The following is a 20,505-nucleotide window of genomic DNA, read 5'->3' as shown; positions in this document are numbered from 1 at the left end:
GTCATCAGTTAATGTCAGTTGCGCTGTAAGTCATACAGATCATGGGTTCAAGTCTCATTCCAAAGATTTGAGCACATAGTTCTGGCTGACAGTCGAGTGCAATACCGAGGGAGCGCTGCACTGTCAGAGATGTCATTTTCAGATGATATATTAATCCAAAATCTTGTCCGCTCACTCATGTAGATGTAAATGATGTCATGGCACTTTTTTGAAGAAGGCACATGTGCTGTGAAGCTACTGAGATTCCCTGCCTCTCCGATCATAGAGCATACTTTAATGAATCCATGCCTGGATTCTTGTTCTATTCATTATTTCTTTTGTTTATGTTCACCCTCTTTCATTAATATTGTAGAAGTAATACTTGCAAACTTGACAATAATTGTCTTCTGTCAGGTGATATATGTGTGAATGGGGACTTTATCGTTCCATATAATATTTCTATGGGAACACAATCATGTGGCGAGAAAGCTGAAAAGACTTAACCCACACTGGAGTGGGAATACGACCTAGCTGGAGTCAAGGAAAATCCTGGGAGCTTTTCAACACATTGTGAGAATATGAATCAGGTTTTCGAAAAGTTGGGGAGAATGCATGGACCTTTGAAAATGTGGCCAGCACTGATTCTGGGGTTCTCAGTTGACTCCCTGTGCTCCAATGTTCACCAGGACGGGATAAGGACGCAGGTTGGTACAGGGCACGAGCCCATACCCTGCGCTCCCAACGTGGCCAGCTCCATGTCAGTGGGGTAAGTATCCCCTAGCCCTCCCCAATTTTTACGGAGTTGGGCCACCTTCTCAAGGACTTGTGCGTCACCAGCCTTCACAGGTAAATTCAATAGGTCTTCCTCATGGCCCTTTGCCAACCTTTCCAAAACAAAAACAATAGTGCAAGTAACACCAGCACTGGTGTGATGCAGTCGAGCTTCAACTAATAAAACACAGTGGAGCAAGCTGGCCCAGTCTCTCGAAAGGAGTAGCAAAATTCAATAACCAGAGGGAGTCCCTTAAAGCCTATGTTGGAAGCAATTATGAAAAAAGACAACCAGGCCAAGTTCAGTGAATTTATACTTAAATGCAAGATGAGGAAATGCATTTTTACTTTCTTTTTTGGAACATGGGCTGGATGTTCCATCCATCTACCAACCCCCCATGGCCTCTCATACCCTTCAAGCCAAACAAAAGTGTCAACAGCAGAAACTAAAAGCAGTTGAAACCTCTTTATCTTGTGTAAATAAACATTGCACAATTGACAGAATCGAGCAAAGAAAGAGCTGTCAATCAAGAAAAGTTTTCCTTTGGGTGCACCTGTTTCAGTAGAGTAATGAATGTCTGAGCACTCAGCCAATAATGCATAATGAAGCATAAAGCATATGACATCATTAGTTTTATCAATAGGAGCATATAATACAGAAGCAAGGAAGTTATGTTAAACATGTAAAAGCATTGGTTCAGCCTCATTTGGAGATTGGTTTTCGATTTTGGGCATCATTCTTTAGGAAGGATATGAAGGCATTAGAGAGGGTGCAGAAAAGATTCATGAGAATGGCTTCAGGGATGAGGAAGTTCAGCTACATAGATAGATGGGAGAAAGATGGGATTGTTCTCCTTAAAGAAGACTGAGAGGAGATTGGAGAGAGATATTCAAAACTACAAGAGGTCTAGACAGAGTAGATAGGGAGAAACTATTCCCATTGGTGGAAGGATTGAGAACCAGAGGCCACAAATGAAAGGTAATTGGCAAAAGAAACAATGGTGACATGAGGAAAAACCTTTTCACATAACGAATGGTTAGGATCTGGAAAGTAATTCCTTGGAGTATGGTGAAGGCAAGTTCAAATGAGACGTTCAGGAGGAAATTGAATTAATATCTATAAAGGAAAAATATACAGGGTTCTGGGGAAAATGCAGGGGAGTGTCAATAAGTTTACTGCTCCTTCAGAGAGCCGGCACAGACACAACTAGCCAAATGGCCTCCATCTGTGCTGTAACCATTCTGTGATTCCATGATTCATTGGAACTTCTGAACTTGATTATTACTTTCTGAATCCCCTTTACTAGCCCAGATTCTGGGGTGAGAAGGTAATTTTCTGTCACACTCACCCCCAAACCCCAGCAGTGGCAGAAACGCTGAATCTCTCTGTCTGTGCCAGACCTGTAATCAATGTACAGAGGTGGACAGATTGTTTTCCAATGCAACACTCACTGATCCCTTTTGAGTTTATTGTTTTTAGATCAAACTACACTGAATAGTTACTTTTCTCACTGCTACAGATAATAAACTACAGGGATTTTGTCCCGCTGGTTATTGGGATTGAAGCAATGTAGAAATTTCTCCCATTTTATTGAAGGATACGATGAATCTGTAGATCCCAGTATTACCAATGTTTTCTCAACAGCAGCTTTCCAGTTCGGACACCTCAGCATTCAGCCAAAGCTGTCCTGCCTTGGTGAAAACTACCAGGAGCACCCTGAATTCAAAAACCTTGACCTGCACCTGGCTTTCTTCACTCCCTGGAGACTGATCAGGGAAGGTAGGTAACAAAAAAAGTGAATATTACTGCAGCACACACATCCTGAATCATTGCACTGATACCAAGAGCAGAGTTCAACTTCCTGAATGGGCAAATAGGCTCATGTTTGCAGTAACTAGATTCTAGCTGTGAGTGAATGAGATGTGTGATTTAGAGCTAAATATTCCTTACCCTGCAGTGTACAGCCTAAAGATGATATAGACCAGCCACCCCATAATGCAAACACTGTGGACCTTACGTTTTTGACTTGTCTGTAGTGTGCCCTTGTTTAAAGAAAAAAACGAACCTGGTAGCAAATGATTCCATTTGATAAATGATAACACAAAGCAACATCCTAGGGCTTGCACTTTGAACAATGCAGAACAGAGCTCTTAGGGTGCCAGCACTTCAGTTGCCCTTTTGCTGCTATTAGTATGAGATGACAAGTCCCTGTTGCTGGAATTTCTGTTGCCTTCATTTGCTTTCTGTTGGACCTGCTTCCCTTAGCTGCTGCCTTGTGTTATTTGTACAGGTAATAGCGGGTGAGGGAGGTGCGGATACTCATTTCCCCCCTCAAAACAAACTCATTGAGGGGTAGTTTTAACAATGGGCGACAGGGTAAAATTGGTTACATTCAGGCTGAACAGCTGTATATGCACCTCTGCCAGTTTTCTGTTCCATTGACTTCAGTGACTCTATTTGTATAGATACATGGAATCATTGAAGTCGATGGAAAAGAAAACTAAATTCCTTTTGACTTCATGTCATATTCGTACCAGAGTCAGTGCCAGTGCCAGTCCAGAAGACAGTGACTGGGCCTTTAATAATTATGAAGGAAGAATGCTCAATGTTGGTAGAATTCAAGGTCATTGATGTAAATTACATAAGCTAATTCATCCAGACATGTAATATTAAATAATATTCATTTTAATATTTCCCACCTAGAGTTGGAATCCATTTTTAATTTCTGATGGTTTCATGTTTTGGTCCCAGCTCTCTATACAAACCAATTTTGCTATAACATTAAGATAAAAGCAAAAAACTGCGAATGCTGGAAATCCAAAACAAAAATAAAAATACCTGGAAAAACTCAGTAAGTCTGGCAGCATCTGTGGAGAGGAACACAGTTAACATTTCGAGTCCGAATGACCCTTCAACAGAACTAAGTAAAAATAGAAGAGAGGTGAAATATAAGCTGCTTTAAGTGGGGGGTGGGGGGGGGGCATTGTGGGACAAGTAGAACTGGATAAAGGGCCAGTGATAGGTGGAGATAACCAAAAGATGTCACAGACAAAAGGACAAACAGGTGTTGAAGGTGGTGATATTATCTAAGGAATGTGCTAATTAAGGGTAGAAAGCAGGACAAGCAAGGTATAGCCCTAGTGGGGGTGGGGTGGGGTGAAGGAATCGAAAAAGGCTAAAAGGTAGAGATAAAACAATGGATGGAAATACATTTAAAAATAATGGAAATAGGTGGGAAAAGAAAAATCTATATAAATTATTGGGAAAAAAAAGGGGGGATCGGGAAGAGGGTGGGGATGGAGGAGAGAGTTCATGATCTAAAATTGTTGAACTCAATATTCAGACCAGAAGGCTGTAAAGTGCCTAGTCGGAAGATGAGGTGCTGTTCCTCCAGTTTGCATTGAGCTTCACTGGAACAATGCAGCAGGCCAAGGACGGACATGTGGGCATGAGAGCAGGGTGGAGTGTTGAAATGGCAAGCAACAGGGAGGTCTGGGTCATTCTTGCGGACAGACTGAAGGTGTTCTGCGAAGCGGTCGCCCAGTTTGCGTTTGGTCTCTTCAATGTAGAGGAAACCGCATTCGGAGCAACGAATGCAGTAGACTAAATTGAGGGAAGTGCAAGTGAAATGCTGCTTCACTTGAAAGGAGTGTTTGGGCCCTTGGACGGTGAGGAGAGGGGAAGTAAAGGGGCAGGTGTTGCACCTTCTGCGGTATGGGAAGGTGTCGTGGGAGGGAGTTGAGGTGTAGAGGCTGATGGAGGAGTGGACCAGGGTGTCCCTGAGGGAATGATCCCTGCGGAATGCCACCAGGAGGGGTGAAGGGAAGATGTGTTTGGTGGTGGCATCATGCTGGAGTTGGCGGAAATGGCGGAGGATGATCCTTTGAATGCGGAGGCTGGTGGTGTGATAAGTGAGGACAAGGGGTACCCTATCATGCTTCTGGGAGGGAGAGGAAGGTGTGAGGCCGGATGCACGGGAGATGGGCCGGACATGGTTGAGGGCCCTGTCAACCACCGTGGGTGGAAAACCTCGGTTAAGGAAGAAGGAAGACATGTCAGAGGAACTGTTTTTGAAAGTGGCATCATCAGATCAGATGTGACTGAGGTGAAGGAATTGAGAGAATGGGATGGAGTCCTTAGGTGTGAGGAGCTGTAGTCGAGGTAGCTGTGGGAGATGGTAGACTTGTAATGGATATTGGTGGACAGTCTAACACCAGAAATTGAGACAGAGAGGTCAGGGAAGGGAAGGGAAGTGTCAGAGATGGATCATGTGAAAATGATGGATGGAAGCAAAATTAATAATTTTTTCCAGGTCCAGACGAGAGCACGAAGCAGCATCGAAGTAATCATCGATGCACCGGAAAAAGAGTTGTGGGCGGGGGCCAGAGTAGGCCTGGAACAAAGAATGTTCCACATACCCCATAAAGAGACAGGCAAAGCTGGGGTGCATGCGGGTACCCATAGCCACACCTTTTATTTGGAGGGAAGTGAGAGGAGTTTAAGGAGAAATTGTTCAGTGTGAGAACAAGTTCAGCCAGACAGAGGAGAGTAGTGGTGGATGGGGATTGTTCAGGCCTCTGTTCGAGGAAGAAGCGGAGAGCCCTCAGACCATCCTGGTGGGGGATGGAGGTGTAGAGGGATTGGAGGTCCATGGTGAAGAGGAAGCGGTTAGGGCCAGGGAACTGGAAATTGTTGATATGATGTAGGGTGTCAGAGGAATCACGGATGTAGGTGGGAAGGGACTGGACAAGGGGAGAGAGAATGAAGTCAAGGTAGCAAGAAATGAGTTCCGTGGGGCAGGAACAGGCTAACATGATCGGTCTGCCGGGACAGTCCTGTTTGTGGATTTTGGGTAGGAGGTAGAAGCGGGCCATCCGAGGTTGCGAGACTCTCAGGTTGGAAGTTGTGGAAGGAAGATCTCCAGAGGAGATGAGGTCATTAACAGTCCTAGAAACAATGGCTTGATGTTCAGTGGTGGGGTCATGGTCCGGGGGAGGTAGGAGGAAGTGTCTGCGAATTGACACTCAGCCTCTGCGAGGTAGAGATCAGTGCACCAGACAACATCAACACCATCCTTGTCAGCAGGTCTGATGACAATGTCAGGGTTGGACCTGAGAGAACAGAGTGCAACAAGTTCAGAGAGAGACAGGTTAGAGTGGGTGAGAGGAGCAGAGAAATTGAGACAACTAATGTCACGCCGACAGTTCTCAATGAAAAGATCAAGAGAAGGTAAGAATCCAGAGGGAGGGGTCCAGGTGGAGGGAGAATATTGGAGGTAGGTAAAAGGATCCGTTGAACCGTGAGAGACTCCTGCCCAAAGAAGTGAGCACGAAGACGAAGGTGGCAGCAGAAGAGTTAGCATTAAGCCGGGCCCGAAATTCATTGAGGTGAGGGCGTAAGGGTATGAAACTAAGTCCTTTGCTGAGCACTGAACATTCAGCGTCGGAGAGGGGAAGGTCAGGGGGTATGGTGAATACACAGCCGGGGCTGGGATTGGAAGATGGGATGGGGACAGAGGGACAGGCAGGGGTGGAGGGTCCTGGATGGGTTTTTGTTATAAGATTTTGTTTTTATTATAACATTACTCATTGTTGAAGAGTTTGAGATCCTTGTTCAAGTTTCTCTTTGCGTAATTGCATCAAAAAAAAATCATTGGCCTATCATCATCATCGAGGAGTGGTATTCAATGAAGAGTGCAGGAGGGTATGCCAGGAGCAGCACCAGGCATACCTAAAAATGAAGTGTCACCTAGTGTAGCAACATCATAGGACTACTTGTGTGCCAAACAGCAGAAGCAGCAAATGATAGACAGAGCTAAGTAGTCCCACACCAACAGATCAGATCTAAGCTCTGCAGTCCTGCCACATCCAGTCATGAATGGACTCAAAACGTTAACTTTGTTCCTCTCCACAGATGCTGTCAGACCTGCTGAGTTTTTCCAGGTATTTTTGTTTTTGTTTTGGATTTCCAGCATCCGCAGTTTTTTGCTTTTATCAGTCATGAATGGTGGTTGACAATTAAACAACTAACTGGAGGAGGAGGCTCCACATTAGTGCAAAAGATAAGGTTGAAGCATTGCAACCATCTCAGACAGCAGTGCTGAGTGAATAAGCCATCTCCCGAGGTCCCCAGCATTACAGATGCCACTCTTCAGCCAATCCAATTCACTCCACATGATATCAACGGTTAACAGCTGAAGATACCGGATAATGCAAAGGCTATAGGCCCTGACAACATTCAGGCAATAGTGTTGAAAATTTATGCTCCAGAATTAGTTGCGTCCATTGTTAAACTGTTCTGGTGCAGTTACAACACAGTTACATCAACTGAACAATGTGGAAAATTATCCAGGTATATCTGTCAATAAAAAGCAGGACAAATACAACCGGGCCAATTACTGCCCTATCAGTCTACTGAAGTTGCAAAGTGATGGAAGGGCACGTGAACAGTGCTATCATGCAGTGCTTACTCAGCAATAGACTGCTCACTGACACCAAGTTTTGGTTCTGCCAGGGTCACTCAGCTTCAGACCTTAATACAGTCTCGGTCCAAACATGGACGAAAGAGCTGAACTCCAGTAGTGAGGTGAGAGTGACTGCCCTTGACACCAAGACAGCATTTGACCAAGTGTGGCATCAAGAACCTCTGGCTAGGCTGAAATCAATGGGAGTCAGAGGAAAACTCTCCACTGTTGGAGTCATACCTAGCACAAATGAAGATGGTTGTGGTTGTTGGAGATTAATCGTCTCAGTCCCAGGACACTATTGCAGGTGTTCCTAACGTTAGTGACCTAGGCCCACCCATCTTCAATTGTTTCATCAATGACCATTCCTCAGTCGTAAGGTCAGAAGTGGCAATGTCCGCTGATGATGTCACAATGCTCAGCACCATTCACAACTCCTCAGATGCTGAAGCAGCCTGCAACCATATGCAGCAAGACCGAGACAACATTTAGGGTGGAACCTTCCACTCTGAAGTCTAAGTTTAGTGGTGGGAATGTAATTGGGAGCGATTCCCACTGGGATTCCCGATTCCCATTGGGACGGCTGACCATGCAAGATCTTGCACTGGTCACCTCATTAAATATGCATCCACGAAGTACTCGCTGATTCTTCTGGCAGGGGCCGGCGGGAAGTCACCATCCCTGCCGTTAGCTTATATGGCTGAAAGTCCAAGCACCTGGACAGCCTGCACTATCCATTCCACCTTTATACTGCCACTGCTCCACCATTCCCCACCAACCCTTATTCCCTTCCTTGGTTATCCTTGCACTGCCACTTGCACTGCCACTACCCAGTCTCAAGCATAGGCTGGCATTTACAGATGCACCCCAAAGAAGACAATGCAGCAGCAACTCACCGTTAATCATGGGAAAAGGTGCAGACCAATTATGTGCAGTTGTGAAGTGAACATCCTAATTTCTGACTAGCACAGAACTTAATTCCGGCGAGCAGGCCTTTAAATGAGCATGCATGACAAGCTAATGCATGCTAAAGGGCTTCCCGAAATTGTTTGTTGGGAAGCTTGGGACCTTTAAAGTCACAAGAACAGAATTTCAAACATTCATCCTGACATTGGGAAACTGATTTTTGGCCTTGCGCCAACTTAAGATCCCCCATCCACCACGATTCCCACTGCTGCCTGGGCCTGAATATTTCACCCTTAGTCTTCATTTGATAAGATGCAGGTAACATTCATGTTGCACAAGTACCAGGCAATGACCACGTCCAACAAGAGAGAAGCTAACCATCTCCTCTTCAGTGTTCAATGGCATTACCATCACTGACTCCCCCACTATCAACATCCTGGGGGTTACCATTGACCAGAAATTGAACCAGACTAGCCATATAAATACTGTGGCTGCAACAGCAGGTCAGAGGCTAGGAATTCTGCTGAGTAACTCACCTCCTGACTCCCCAAAGCCTGTCCACCATCTACAAAACACAAGGCAAGAATGTGATGGAATATTCTCCACTTGGTTGGATAAGTGCAGCTCTAACAACACTCAAGAAGCTGAACACCATCCAGAACAAAGTAGCCAGCTTGATTGGCACCACATGCACCACCTTAAATATTCAGTCCCTCCACCACTGACAAACAGTGGCAGCAATGTGTATCATCTACAAGATGGCCACAGCAGCAACTCACCAAGGCTCCTTCGACAGCACCTACCAAACTTGTAACCTCTACCACCCCAAAGGACAAGAGCAGAAGGTGCATGGGAACACCACAACCTGCAAGTTCCCTTCCAAGCGACACACCATCCTGACTTGGAAATATATCACCATTCCTTCCCTGTGGCTGGGTCAAAATCCTGGAATTCCCCTCCTAACAGCTCTGTGAGTGTACCCACACCACATGGACTGCAGCGGTTCAAGAAGGTGACTCATCGCCACCTTTTCAAGGGCAGTTAGAGATGGGTAATAAATGCTGGTCTAGCCAGAGATATGCACATCCTGTGAAAGAATATATAAGAAAACAGGAATGGTTATAGAATCGGTGCTGCAGTGTTCCAGCTCAATCTCCAACTCTTGCTTTTCTTGACTGCTAAATGTTTCCCACAATCAGGAGAACAGATGAACTATTCTTTAAAGTTGGAGCCTGATATCTTTATAGAGCTGACAGAGATATCTTAGGAATAGAGAAGTACATAGAAACAAAGAGTGAATTACCATAAAATATTAAAATGAGAAAATGTTGGAAATACTTAGCAGGTCAGACAACATCTGTGGACAGAGAAAAGGAATTAACATTTCCAGCATTTTTGGTTTTTATTTCAAATTTCCAGCAACCACAATAGTTTGCTTTTGTACCATACCCTTATACCCATTTAGCTGCCTTGTTTCAAACACATCAAACTAACAATTTATTTGCTTTCTTGTACCCTTCAAATTATCATATATTTTCTCAGCCTCTTTAAAGTACTAAATCGAACTGCATTACCCAGAATTTCCATATCATTGCCCCAACCTACTGAAGTAACTTCAGCGGAAGACTGATGAATCTTCTGGAGAAATATTGTGAATGGCTAAAATTGGCCCATTTATGCCTTTTTTGCAGGATTTCCACTGAAGTTCTGACAGAGGCTGGGAGACCACGTTCAGAAATTCAGGGGCCTGTCTGTTTTACAACACAACTTTTTGCAATATTATTTTGAGTCTTGCTTAAACAACACTGTTTTTGTTGGGTAATAATCTTTATCATAGATTCTTTTGCTGCTCCTGTTGAGGTCTTGGTCACTCTAACTTCCTTCGAGGTCCAGTTTAGAGAGTAGAATGATTAACCAGGAAATGTATTATCAAAGGATGTTTTACTGTGTCTTTGTGTGTGTGTTTGTGTGTAGTTGTGTGTCTGTATGTGTCGGTGTGTGTGTGTGTATTAGGTGGCGTCAATCCCCTCATTCGAGGATTGTTGGGCAGGCCTGCCAAACTACAGGTACAGGACAAGATGATGCCAGGTGAATTGCGGGAGAAGCTGTTTGAATTGACCACTCGTTTAGCCCTGGATCTTGGTTCTTTGAATATGCAGCATTCCCAGGATCACAGACTCCCAGGTAAGAGGAAAACCAACACAGTTTAAAATGCAGCTTAGAAAAACATGTTGTCAAACTGTCAATAATTTCATTATCTAGAATTACATTATCAAGAAGCCAACAGGGAGTTATTGGCTTCACTCGCTGAGAATGGCGGCTTTGCCCCAGTACTGATTGGAAATGATGTGGAAAGGCTGATTGGTGTCCAGCGTAGTGTAGCATTGGGTAAGTACTGGCTGAGGAGCTGGGAAGTGCTCTGTGAGTTAAAAATAAAAGAATAGCAAAGGTGTTTGCAGTTTCCTGACCACTGAATTTCCCCATGCCCCACCTCCTGCCTCGCAGTTATTATCAGTAGAAACCAAAAGCAAGAACTTTTATAGGTCATATGGACTTGAAAGGTCAACTCTGTTTTTCTCTCCCCAGATGCTGTCAGTGCTTTGTTTTTAACTTTATTCTAAACTTTAAATCATTGGTTAAGCCTAAGTTGGTATATGCACCCAATTCTGGGCACCACAATTTAGAAAGGCTTTCAAGGCTGCAGAGGAGATTTACAAGAAAGGTACCAGGGATGAGTTGCCTGGAAAAACGGAGAAGCTGGGGTTATTTTTTTTAAAGCAGAGAAAGTTCAGAGAGGTTTCAGGTAAGTGTAAACCTTTGAGCCTGGAGAAGGGGAGATGGTGGTTTGGTGGCAATGTTTCTAGGCTAGGTTAACACTATGGGGACCATGGCAGCTGGTGACATCAATTAATTAATAAATCTGGAATTGACAGATAGTTAGGTGACCATCATTAACTGTTGTGCAAACCTATCTGGTTCACTAATGCCCTTCAGAGAAGGAAATCTGCCATCCTTTCCTGGTCTAGACTACATGGGACGCCAATCCCAGAGCAATGTCACTGACTCTTAACTCTGAAATGGCCTAGCAAATTCTATAGCTCAAGAGCAATTAGAGATGGGCCGTGCCTGTGATATTCACATCCCATAAAATTCCAATTGAAGAAAAGTCAAGTCTGTTTGGCAAAGCAGTGACTTGAGCAAAATCAAGTAAACTGTGCCAGGAAGGGACAGGGTTTAACAATGGTACACCAACAACTAAGGCTACATTAGGGAAAAATATAAAAAAGTTAAAATTAAAGGTCCTATATATTAATTCACAAAGCATTTGTAACCAGATAGATAAATTAATGACACAAATAGAGATAAATGAAACAAAAACAGAGAATGCTGGAAAAACTCAGCAGGTCTGACAGCATCTGTGGAAAGAGAAACAGAGTTGATGTTTCGAGTCCGTATGACCCTTCTTCAGAGAAAGATGAGTTTGAGCTAATAGCCATTACTGAGGAATGATTGCAATGTGACCAAGGTTGGGAACTAAATATTCCAGGAAATTAACTTCTAGAAAATAGGCAAAAGTCACTGGGGAGTTTGGATAATAAAGTAAGAGATAAAGTGTGAAATCATTTTAGCCTAGAAAACAAAGAAACAGAATCAATATGGGTAGATCAAGGGAAAAAAAACAAAGTGTAGAAAACACTGGTGGGAGCAGTTTATCGGCCCCCTAACAGAAGTCATATGTTAGATGAAGTATAAATCAGTAAATTAGAGCAGCATACAACAAAGGTAACGCAATAACCCTGGGAGACTTTAGTCTTCTTGTAGACTGGGCAAGCCAAATTGGCAAGAGAGTCTTGGAGGCAGGTCCCTGGAATGCTTTTGAGATGTTTTTCTAAATTAATGAGCCAGAATTTCATCTCAGAGACAAATAGCTCGACTCAGGAAATTGCCCCTGATGGTGCAGTTTAATTCAGGAGGGATGGGGGATTGAGTGCAGGCTGCCTGCCGCTCCCAGACACAGATCGGAAGCGGCCACAGGGGCTGCCGATGCCAAGGCGGGATGGTTAAAAGGCCTGCCTCGATTCTCTGAGACTTTGTTTCAGAGCTATTGGCCAGTTAGCCCAGCATCAGCAGTATGGAAAATGGTAGGAGCTGCTGTTAAAGTCATGGTAACAGGGTGCTTAAAAAATTGCAATATAAGCAGGCAGTGAACAGGGTTTTATGAAAGAGAAATTGTGTTTGTTGATCCTATTAAGGGATTTTTTTAGGCTGTAGATGAGGGGGAATCAGTAGGTCACAGAGTTGTAGAGTCACTTATGACATTCAGCCCATCGAGTCTATGGCAGCTCCCTACAGAGCAATCCAGTCAGTTGTTTTCTTCAATATTAGGCCCTCTAGTCCTCAACCTCACAACCCTCTCCACCCACTTCCCATGCCCCACCCATGCCAATCCATGGGGGGCATGATTTGGCTTGGGGGGCAAAGGTAAGACCATTTGAAGTTATCCTTCAAAAGTTTCCCATATCCAGGCTATGGTTTACGACTCTTCTGAGGGGCCATGAACCATGAGCTCTTGAGAAGCTGGCCCAAATCCACAAAAACTTTGGGGGCTAGGAGTTTGAGGATGATGTGGTTAAGTCCAAAACAATGTCAGTTTGGAAGTATGAGAGGCAAATTGGCTGAGCTAGATTTAGAAATTAAAATAAAAGATAGTATGGTTGATAAGCAATGGTGAACATTTAAATAAATAATTCATAATTCTCAGCAAATGTACATTCCCCATTCTCAGTGGAGAATAAAAGCTCCACTGGAAAGTGATACAACCATGGCTAATTAGAAAAGTTAAGGGCAGTATTAGACTAAAATAGGGGCTTGCAAAATATGTTGCTAGCAAGTGTAGTAAGCCCGGGGATTGAAAAGGTTTTTCAAAATCAGCAAAGTATTACGAAGGAAGTGATAAAAAAGGGAAAAATAGGACATGAGAGTAAACTAGCAAGAAATATAAATGGGTTGTAAGAGAATTTACAAGCATGTAAAAAGGATATGATTAGCAAAAGTAAAAAAGTAAAAATAGTAAAAGACCCATAGAAGCAGAGTCAGGAGAAATTATAATAGAAAATAAGAAAATATTTTGCCTGTCTTCACAATAGAAAACACAAAGGACGTATTGGAAAGTGTGGGAAAATGAGGGTCTAATGGGATTGAGGACTTAAAGTAATTATTATTAGGAAAGAAAAAGCACTGGAGAATTTAATAGGACTAAGTGGCAGAAAATCCCCTGGATTTGATGGCCTACATTCTAGAGTTCTAAAAGATGTGGCTGCAGAGATAACAAATGCATCAATCTTCATCTTTGAGAGTTCCCTAGGTTCTACATTTTAGAATTATCCTTGTGGATTGGATGGTAGTAAATGTAACCTATCTATTCAAGAAAAGAAGAGAGAAAACAAGGAGCTATAGGCCAATTAGCCTAGCATCAGCAATATGGAAAATGCTAGGACCTGTTAAAGTCATGTTAACAGGGCATTAAAAAAATTGCACCATGAGCAGGCAGAGTGAACAGAGTTTTATGAAAGAGAAATCGTGTTTATTGATCCTTTTTTTTTAGGTTTTTTTAGGCTGCAGATGAGGGGAAATCAGTAGATCACAGAGTCATTTATGACACAGAAGCGGGCCATTCGGCACATCGAGTCTACAGCAGCTCCCAGCAGGGCAATCGAGTCAGTTCCATTCTCCCACTCAATCCCCTTAGCCCTGCAAGTTTATTTTGTTCAAGCACCCATCCAATTTCCTTTAGAAATTATTGATTGTTTCTGCTCCCAGCACCCTCATTGAGGCCTAACCAGGATTTTATAAATGCAGCACAACTCCCCTGATTGGTACTCAATGTCTCTGTTTATGAAGCTCAAGATCCAATATGCTTTGCTAGTCACTCTCTAAATATGCCCTGCCACCTTCAAAGATTGATTCACATGTATCCCCAGGTCCCGCTGTTCCTGCACACTCTGTAGAACTGCACCATTAAGTCTACATTGCCTCTCCTGATCCCTTCTGCCAAAATAAGAATATCCCCCATAGCGGGTAGGCCGGTCAGGAGCAGGCACGGGCAGGCACGGAGCTGATCGCCACCCACAATCAGCTCTGCGCCACCATTTTATGTGGGCAGGACAATTAAGGCCCACCCAGCATGATGCACAGCCAGTAGCACTCAGCGCTACCTGTGGAGGCAGGGCTGGGGGGGAGAGTGGAGGCCTGCACCCTTACACGCACGTGCTCAAAAGGGCACAGAAATCTCCACGAAGTACGGAGCTGCCTCAGGGAAATTAAATTCATATTGAAATCTTTAAATAAAGAAAAACAAAAATTATTTAGACATGTCCCCTCATGTGGCAGTGTCACATGAGCTGGGACACGTTTATGAATTGTTCAAAAAATATTTATAGATTTTATTAAACCTTCAGGAAACCTCATCCCGCCCGTGGATGAGGTTTCCTGAAAAATGTGAAGGCCACTTAGCCTCTTCGCCTGCCCACCAACCTTAAGGTTGGATGGGCAGCCCTGTTAGCTATCCAAATTGGCACCCTAATGGCCTTAACAGGCCTTTGACCGTTCAGCGGGCACGCGCCGGAGGCGGCTTGCACGCCCGCCGAACAAAAGATCTGAATGACGTGAGGTGACATTGGAGTGCACCGTGTATAATTTTACATGTCGGTGTGCCAGGCCCACCTCCGCACGCCAGCATGAAAATTCTCCCCCATCTCGCACTTCTCTGTATTAAATTACATCTGCCACTTGCCTGCCCTTTCTGCTAGCTTATCTATGTCACATTGCTGGCAGTTCATATCATCTTCACTGTTTGCCACTCCTCCAAGTTTGGTATTGGCAAATTCAACTCTGTATGTCAAGATCCAAGAAAAAAGAAGGCAGTGGCCATAACACTGAGCTGGTCCGTGTCACTCCAGTTCATTCCACAAACAAGGTTGGCTTCAGGACGGTATTATCTCAGCTGATCAGCCACCAGCCATTCTTGGGACTGGCGTGAAGAGAGGCAGGAATAGAGTCCAAGGAAAGGCGAGGAAATATTCTTAAATCAGGACTGACTCTTAGATAGAAAATTATTCAATATGTACTTTTTCTAGTATAATTAACACATAGTAGTTGACACATGTATTTTTACATTTTGCTCTCTAAATTTCAAGGTTACAATTCTTGGAGGAAATTCTGTGGCCTTTCGCAACCCAAGAATGTCATTCCGCTTTCTTGTGTCCTCAAAAACATGGATTTGGCAAAGAAACTCCTCAACTTGTATGGAACACCAGACAATATCGACGTGTGGGTGGGAGGAATCTCTGAACCCTTTATGGAAGGTGGGCCCTTTCTTGGCCTGTTTAATAGGACAGCAATTCAAGAACCTGAGAAACAGAGACAGGTATTGCACAAGTTTATCAGCACAGGAACTGAAATCTTTGATATTCATTGAGTTGTGGGTTTCCATTACAGTGAAATAAGTCTTTCACACTCAAGGGATTGTGATTCAGAGGCGCTGGGTTGCCTGGTATTCCAGTCTGATAGCCTTGACCATGATGCATTTAGTCAATCAATTGTGCTAGTGGACGGAGCCAATTAAAACTGTGTTGATGGCTATGATGTGAACCTTTGGCTTCGTGGTAGCATTTCCACCTTTCAGTCAGGATGTGCAAGATTTGAACTAGGCCTTGATAGACATGGTGTGTGGAGACCAGTGCTCTGACTCTGAATTCTGGATTGACATTCAGCACAAATCTGGAATTCAGTGTCCTCCACCTCCAATCCAAAATTATATGCATTGTGATATCCTGTAAAGCCCTCCAATAACAACCCTATTGCACAGCACGAAGTTAGTTATGACATGGAAGGAGTGTCAGGTTATCATTCAATCTGCAAGTCTTTTCATTCACTCATGCCATCTTTCAAAAGAAGAGCATGAAAATATGATAACAACCACCGTGCAGGAAACTGTGAAGATTACGTCACTAGCTATTAGCTGGGAATTTGAAGGTAAAAAAATGTGGAACCAACCTCACAATAAATGGGTTGAGAAACAGTGATATATTTCCACATATAATTGGAGTTTTCTCAGAAGATATAGTTGATAGAGCTCAGACTTTGGCCTAGAGGCCATTTGGGAAACATAGGACATAAACACTTAAGGGCATGCTTGGGTTTTCAGTTTGCTGGGAGTCACTGTTTAACCATTGACAGCAGTTTTCTAACTTGGTGACCTGCTCTTCTTTCCTGTCTTGCTGGTTGCTACCCGAGCTTGTACAGTGAACACTACTGGTCAATTCTAGGGAGCCCAAAAACCCTTCCTGAGTTATCCAGCTACTGCATTTGAAGTCATTGAATGCTGTTCCTGTCTGACCCTCATTAAACAGCTACTATTTGCAGAGTCACAGAAAGTCCACAGCTAATGTTTGTAAAGATAGTATGTGCACATTATCCGCTCTGCATTTGCACTCAATTAGCAAAAGTGCAAAGGGAGGCCATTTAGCCCTTTGGCCCTTCATGCAAGTATCAATACTAGGTTTTCAACTAGAACTAACAATTCTAATCCTGTTTTCCTACATTTTACCTGAATCATTTTATATAATTCCTTTTCAAATAATTATTCAGTTCCTGTTTAAAGGAGTCTGTTGTCTCTGCCTAATGGCCATGGGTGATAAACCACTCCACATTCTCACAGCCCTTTCCCTTTGTGAAAATATTTATTCTCTCATAACTATTATTCTTCTATTGTTAACCCTCAAACTATACCCGTTGGCACTAATTTTACACCCTGTGGAAAGCCCTTTATTGATTACCCTTTCAAACTTTTCATTATTTACAAATCTCAAAGAGCTTCCCCCATAATTTTCAGTTTCCTCGGGTTTGAGTGATTTACACAAACCGATTGATTGCTCTAGGCATTGCAACAGGAAGTGAGTGGTTAACTCTATGCGCATTACAACCTTATCTATTCCAGGAATTTCAATAACATCACAATGATAATTTTCCCATGGATTAATCAGGTGACAGTTTTGGCTTGCTAGCAGCACTCTCAGCTCTGAGATAAACTATCATTGGTTCAAGTCCCACTTCAGACACCTACACATAATTTACACCTCAGTGTAACTTTGAAGGGGTGCTGTCTTTCAGATGAGATGTTAAAGTAAGGCCCATTCAGGTAGATGTAAAGCACCTATATGAAGAAGGTCAGGGAAGCTTTCTATGTCCCAGCCAATATTTATCCTTCAACTAATATCCCTAAAAACAAAGTTTTTACTAGCTTTCACTAAAAGTAGATTGGATCCAGAATTGGCTAAGTGGCAGGAAGCAGAGAGTAATGGTCGAGGGGTGTTTTTGTGACTGGATGCCTGCGTCCAGTGGGGTTCCACAGGGATCAGTGTTGGGTCCCTTGCTGTTTGTGGTATATAAACAATTTAGACTTGAATGTAGGAGGGTTGATCAATAAGTTTGAAAATTGGTGGGGTGGTAAATAGTGAGCGGATAGCCTTAGATTACAGGAGGACATAGACAGGCTGGTCAGAGGGTTGATCAGTGGCAAATGGAATTTAATCCGGATAAGTGTGAGGTGATGCACTTGGGCAGGACAAACAAGGCATGGGAATACACGATGAATTGTAGAACCCTGGGAAGTACCCAGGATCAGAGGTATCTTGGTGTACATGTCCATCGGTCCCTTAAGGTAGCAGGACAGGTAGATATAGTGGTTAAGAAGGCATAAGGGATACTAGCCTTTATTAACTGAGGCATAGAATACAAGAGCAGGAAGGTTATGCTGGAACTGTATAAAACACTGATTAGGCCACAGCTAGAGTATTGCGTGCAGTTCTGGAATCCACATTATAGGAAAGATGTGAATGCACTAGAGAGAGTGCAGAGGACATTTACCAGGATGTTGCCTGGGCTGGAGAGTTTTGGTTATGAGGAGATATTGGATGGATTGGGGTTATTTTCCCTGGAGCAGAGGAGATTGAGAGGGGACATGATTGACGTGTATAAAATTATGAGAGGCATAGATAGGATAGACAGGAAGGAACTTTTCCCCTTGGTGGAGTGATCAATAACCAGGGGCATAGATTTAAGGTAAGGGGCAGGAGGTTTAGAGGGGATGTGAGGAAGAATTTTTTTCATCCAGAGGGTGGTGGGAATCTGGAACTCAAAGCCTGAAAGGGTGGTAGAGGCAGAAACCCTCATAACATTTAAGAAGTATTTAGATGTACACTTGCATACAAGGCTATTGTCTTAGTGCTAGAGAATGGGATTAGAATAGTTAGGCACTTGTTTGACTGGCACAGACTCGATGGGCCAAAGGGCCTTTTTCTGTGCTGTCGACCTCTATGACTCTATGACTCCATGATTCTACCTGCTTATTTATCTCATTGTTGTTTACGGGACCTTGCATTAGCTGCTATGTTTCTGAATCTACAACTGTGGCTCTATTTAAATGTTTGTCATTAGCTGTGGGACATTTAGGTTGTGAAAGGAGCCATACAAATTCAAGTTCTTTCTTCCCTTGGATACTGGTGGGAAAATGAAGGAGTTTTTACTCCTGGCCAACGTCAGACTCTTAGTCAAATCTCCATGTCCAGGATAATCTGTGATAACACCAGGATTCAATTTCTTCCTCGGGATGCCTTTAAATTCCAAACATTCCCACGAGGATATGTAAACTGCAGCCAGATACCACAGGTAGACCTGAGTGCCTGGAAGGAGGATGTACAAGGTACGTTATTACAGGATTGGGCCCAGCCTTCAGAAAGCTGATGTTACAGTTCATGTACATTTATGTACAAAATTAACCAAATCTCCTGGTGTAAGAAAAAAGCAAAGAGAAACTGAGATTGTTTCTTGCACCAGCAGACTTGGTTGTAGAGATGATGGCATAGTGTTAATATTGAGGGGCTAGTAATTCAGAGGCCCAGGGTAAGGTTCTGGGGGCAGGCGTTCAGATCTCATCATGGCAATTGGTGCAATTTGAACTCCAATAATAAAAATCTGGAATATAAGCTAGTCTTATAATAATGGTGACTATGACAACTATCATTGACTGTTGTAAAAACCCATGTGTTCCTTTAGGAAAGGAAATCTGCCAGCCTTACCTGGTCTGGCCTACATGTGACTCCAGACCCACAGGACTTTGTTGACTCATAACTGCTCTCTGAAGTGGCCTAGCAAGTTATTCAGTTCAAGGGCAATTAGGACTGGGCAACAAATGCTGGCCTTGCCAGCAATGCCCACATCCCATGAAAGATTAAATTTTTAAAAATCTGCAACTCTGAACTTTATTTTTCTGTGTTTAAGTTGTGCCACCTTGCTTTCTGATGGCAGGGTGAGCCACCTGTAATTTCTGGATCTCAATCTTTCTCGTTTATGCACTAACAGAAATTAGGCCATTGAGTTATTTTATTCAGCACCAAATATACTGGCTGAGCGTAAGCAACATTCATGTGTCGTTGGTCAATAATGCCAAGATCTTGGCGAAGGCACCAAAGGCCTGGAATTTTTATTTTCAATTTATTCATATCTCTGTGAAAATGGATAAACATCTGAACACTTTGAGACAGAACATCTGTCATTTCTGTGGCCACTGAATCACTGCCAGATAATTGAAAGGATCCAGTAAAGGCTTAAAAATGGACATGAAGAGCAATTCTAGTCATGGGGCAAATCTGTCCGTTAGCCTTTCACAAAGTTGAATGGATTTTTCCTGGGCAGCACCAAATTCTTCAGACACTGTTCAGCCACCAGTCCAAATTAAAGCCTGTGACCCGTTAGATTTGAAGTGTCCAATATAAATTGCTGACTGATCACAAGTGTGGCTACATGATACGATTTTATCTGCACGCAGTCATTTTGGTAAAAATTCCTTGTACACACTTGCACAATTTGGGTATACCTGTATGTAATAACTTTTTGTGTTAAAATTTCATGTGTATATTTACTTAACAAGCCACCATTCAGCAACTAAAACAGCCAAAACAATTGCAATATTTTTTTTAAATTCTCAAATTTTTTTGACTTGCCATTTTAAAACAAACACAATAAGGATAAAGTAGGCATGCATACAGCACGTGAATATGAATATTGCTGAAGGACAATGTCTTTTAAAATTTCTTCTATTATTCACAAGTTAGAAATGCAAATAGCCACTTCAAGTTTTCTAATTAATTGTGAGTCTAGCGGCTAATATATTGGATTACACTGCTTTAGACCATATACCTAGAATGTAAGGAGGGATTATTCTCTACCCTGCTTCCAAAAATTTCTCAAATTAGGGGTACAATGCAAAAAGAATTAGGCATTCATTATTTTCCATTCAATACTTAAATAACGCTGTCCTTGGGGC

The 20,505-nt window shown here is 43.0% G+C and overlaps 1 pseudogene; it reads left to right on the top strand.

The window, feature by feature from the left end:
• Positions 1 to 408: 408 nt before the first annotated feature.
• Positions 409 to 19,750, top strand: LOC121282872 (annotated as a pseudogene).
• The last annotated feature ends 755 nt before the right edge of the window (positions 19,751 to 20,505 follow it).

This window comes from Carcharodon carcharias, chromosome 10 (genome assembly GCF_017639515.1).
Source record: "Carcharodon carcharias isolate sCarCar2 chromosome 10, sCarCar2.pri, whole genome shotgun sequence".
Classification (NCBI taxonomy): Eukaryota; Metazoa; Chordata; class Chondrichthyes; order Lamniformes; family Lamnidae; genus Carcharodon; species Carcharodon carcharias.
The sequence above is the reverse complement of the archived record's forward strand: the minus strand, read 5'-3'. Positions and strand labels throughout refer to the sequence as shown.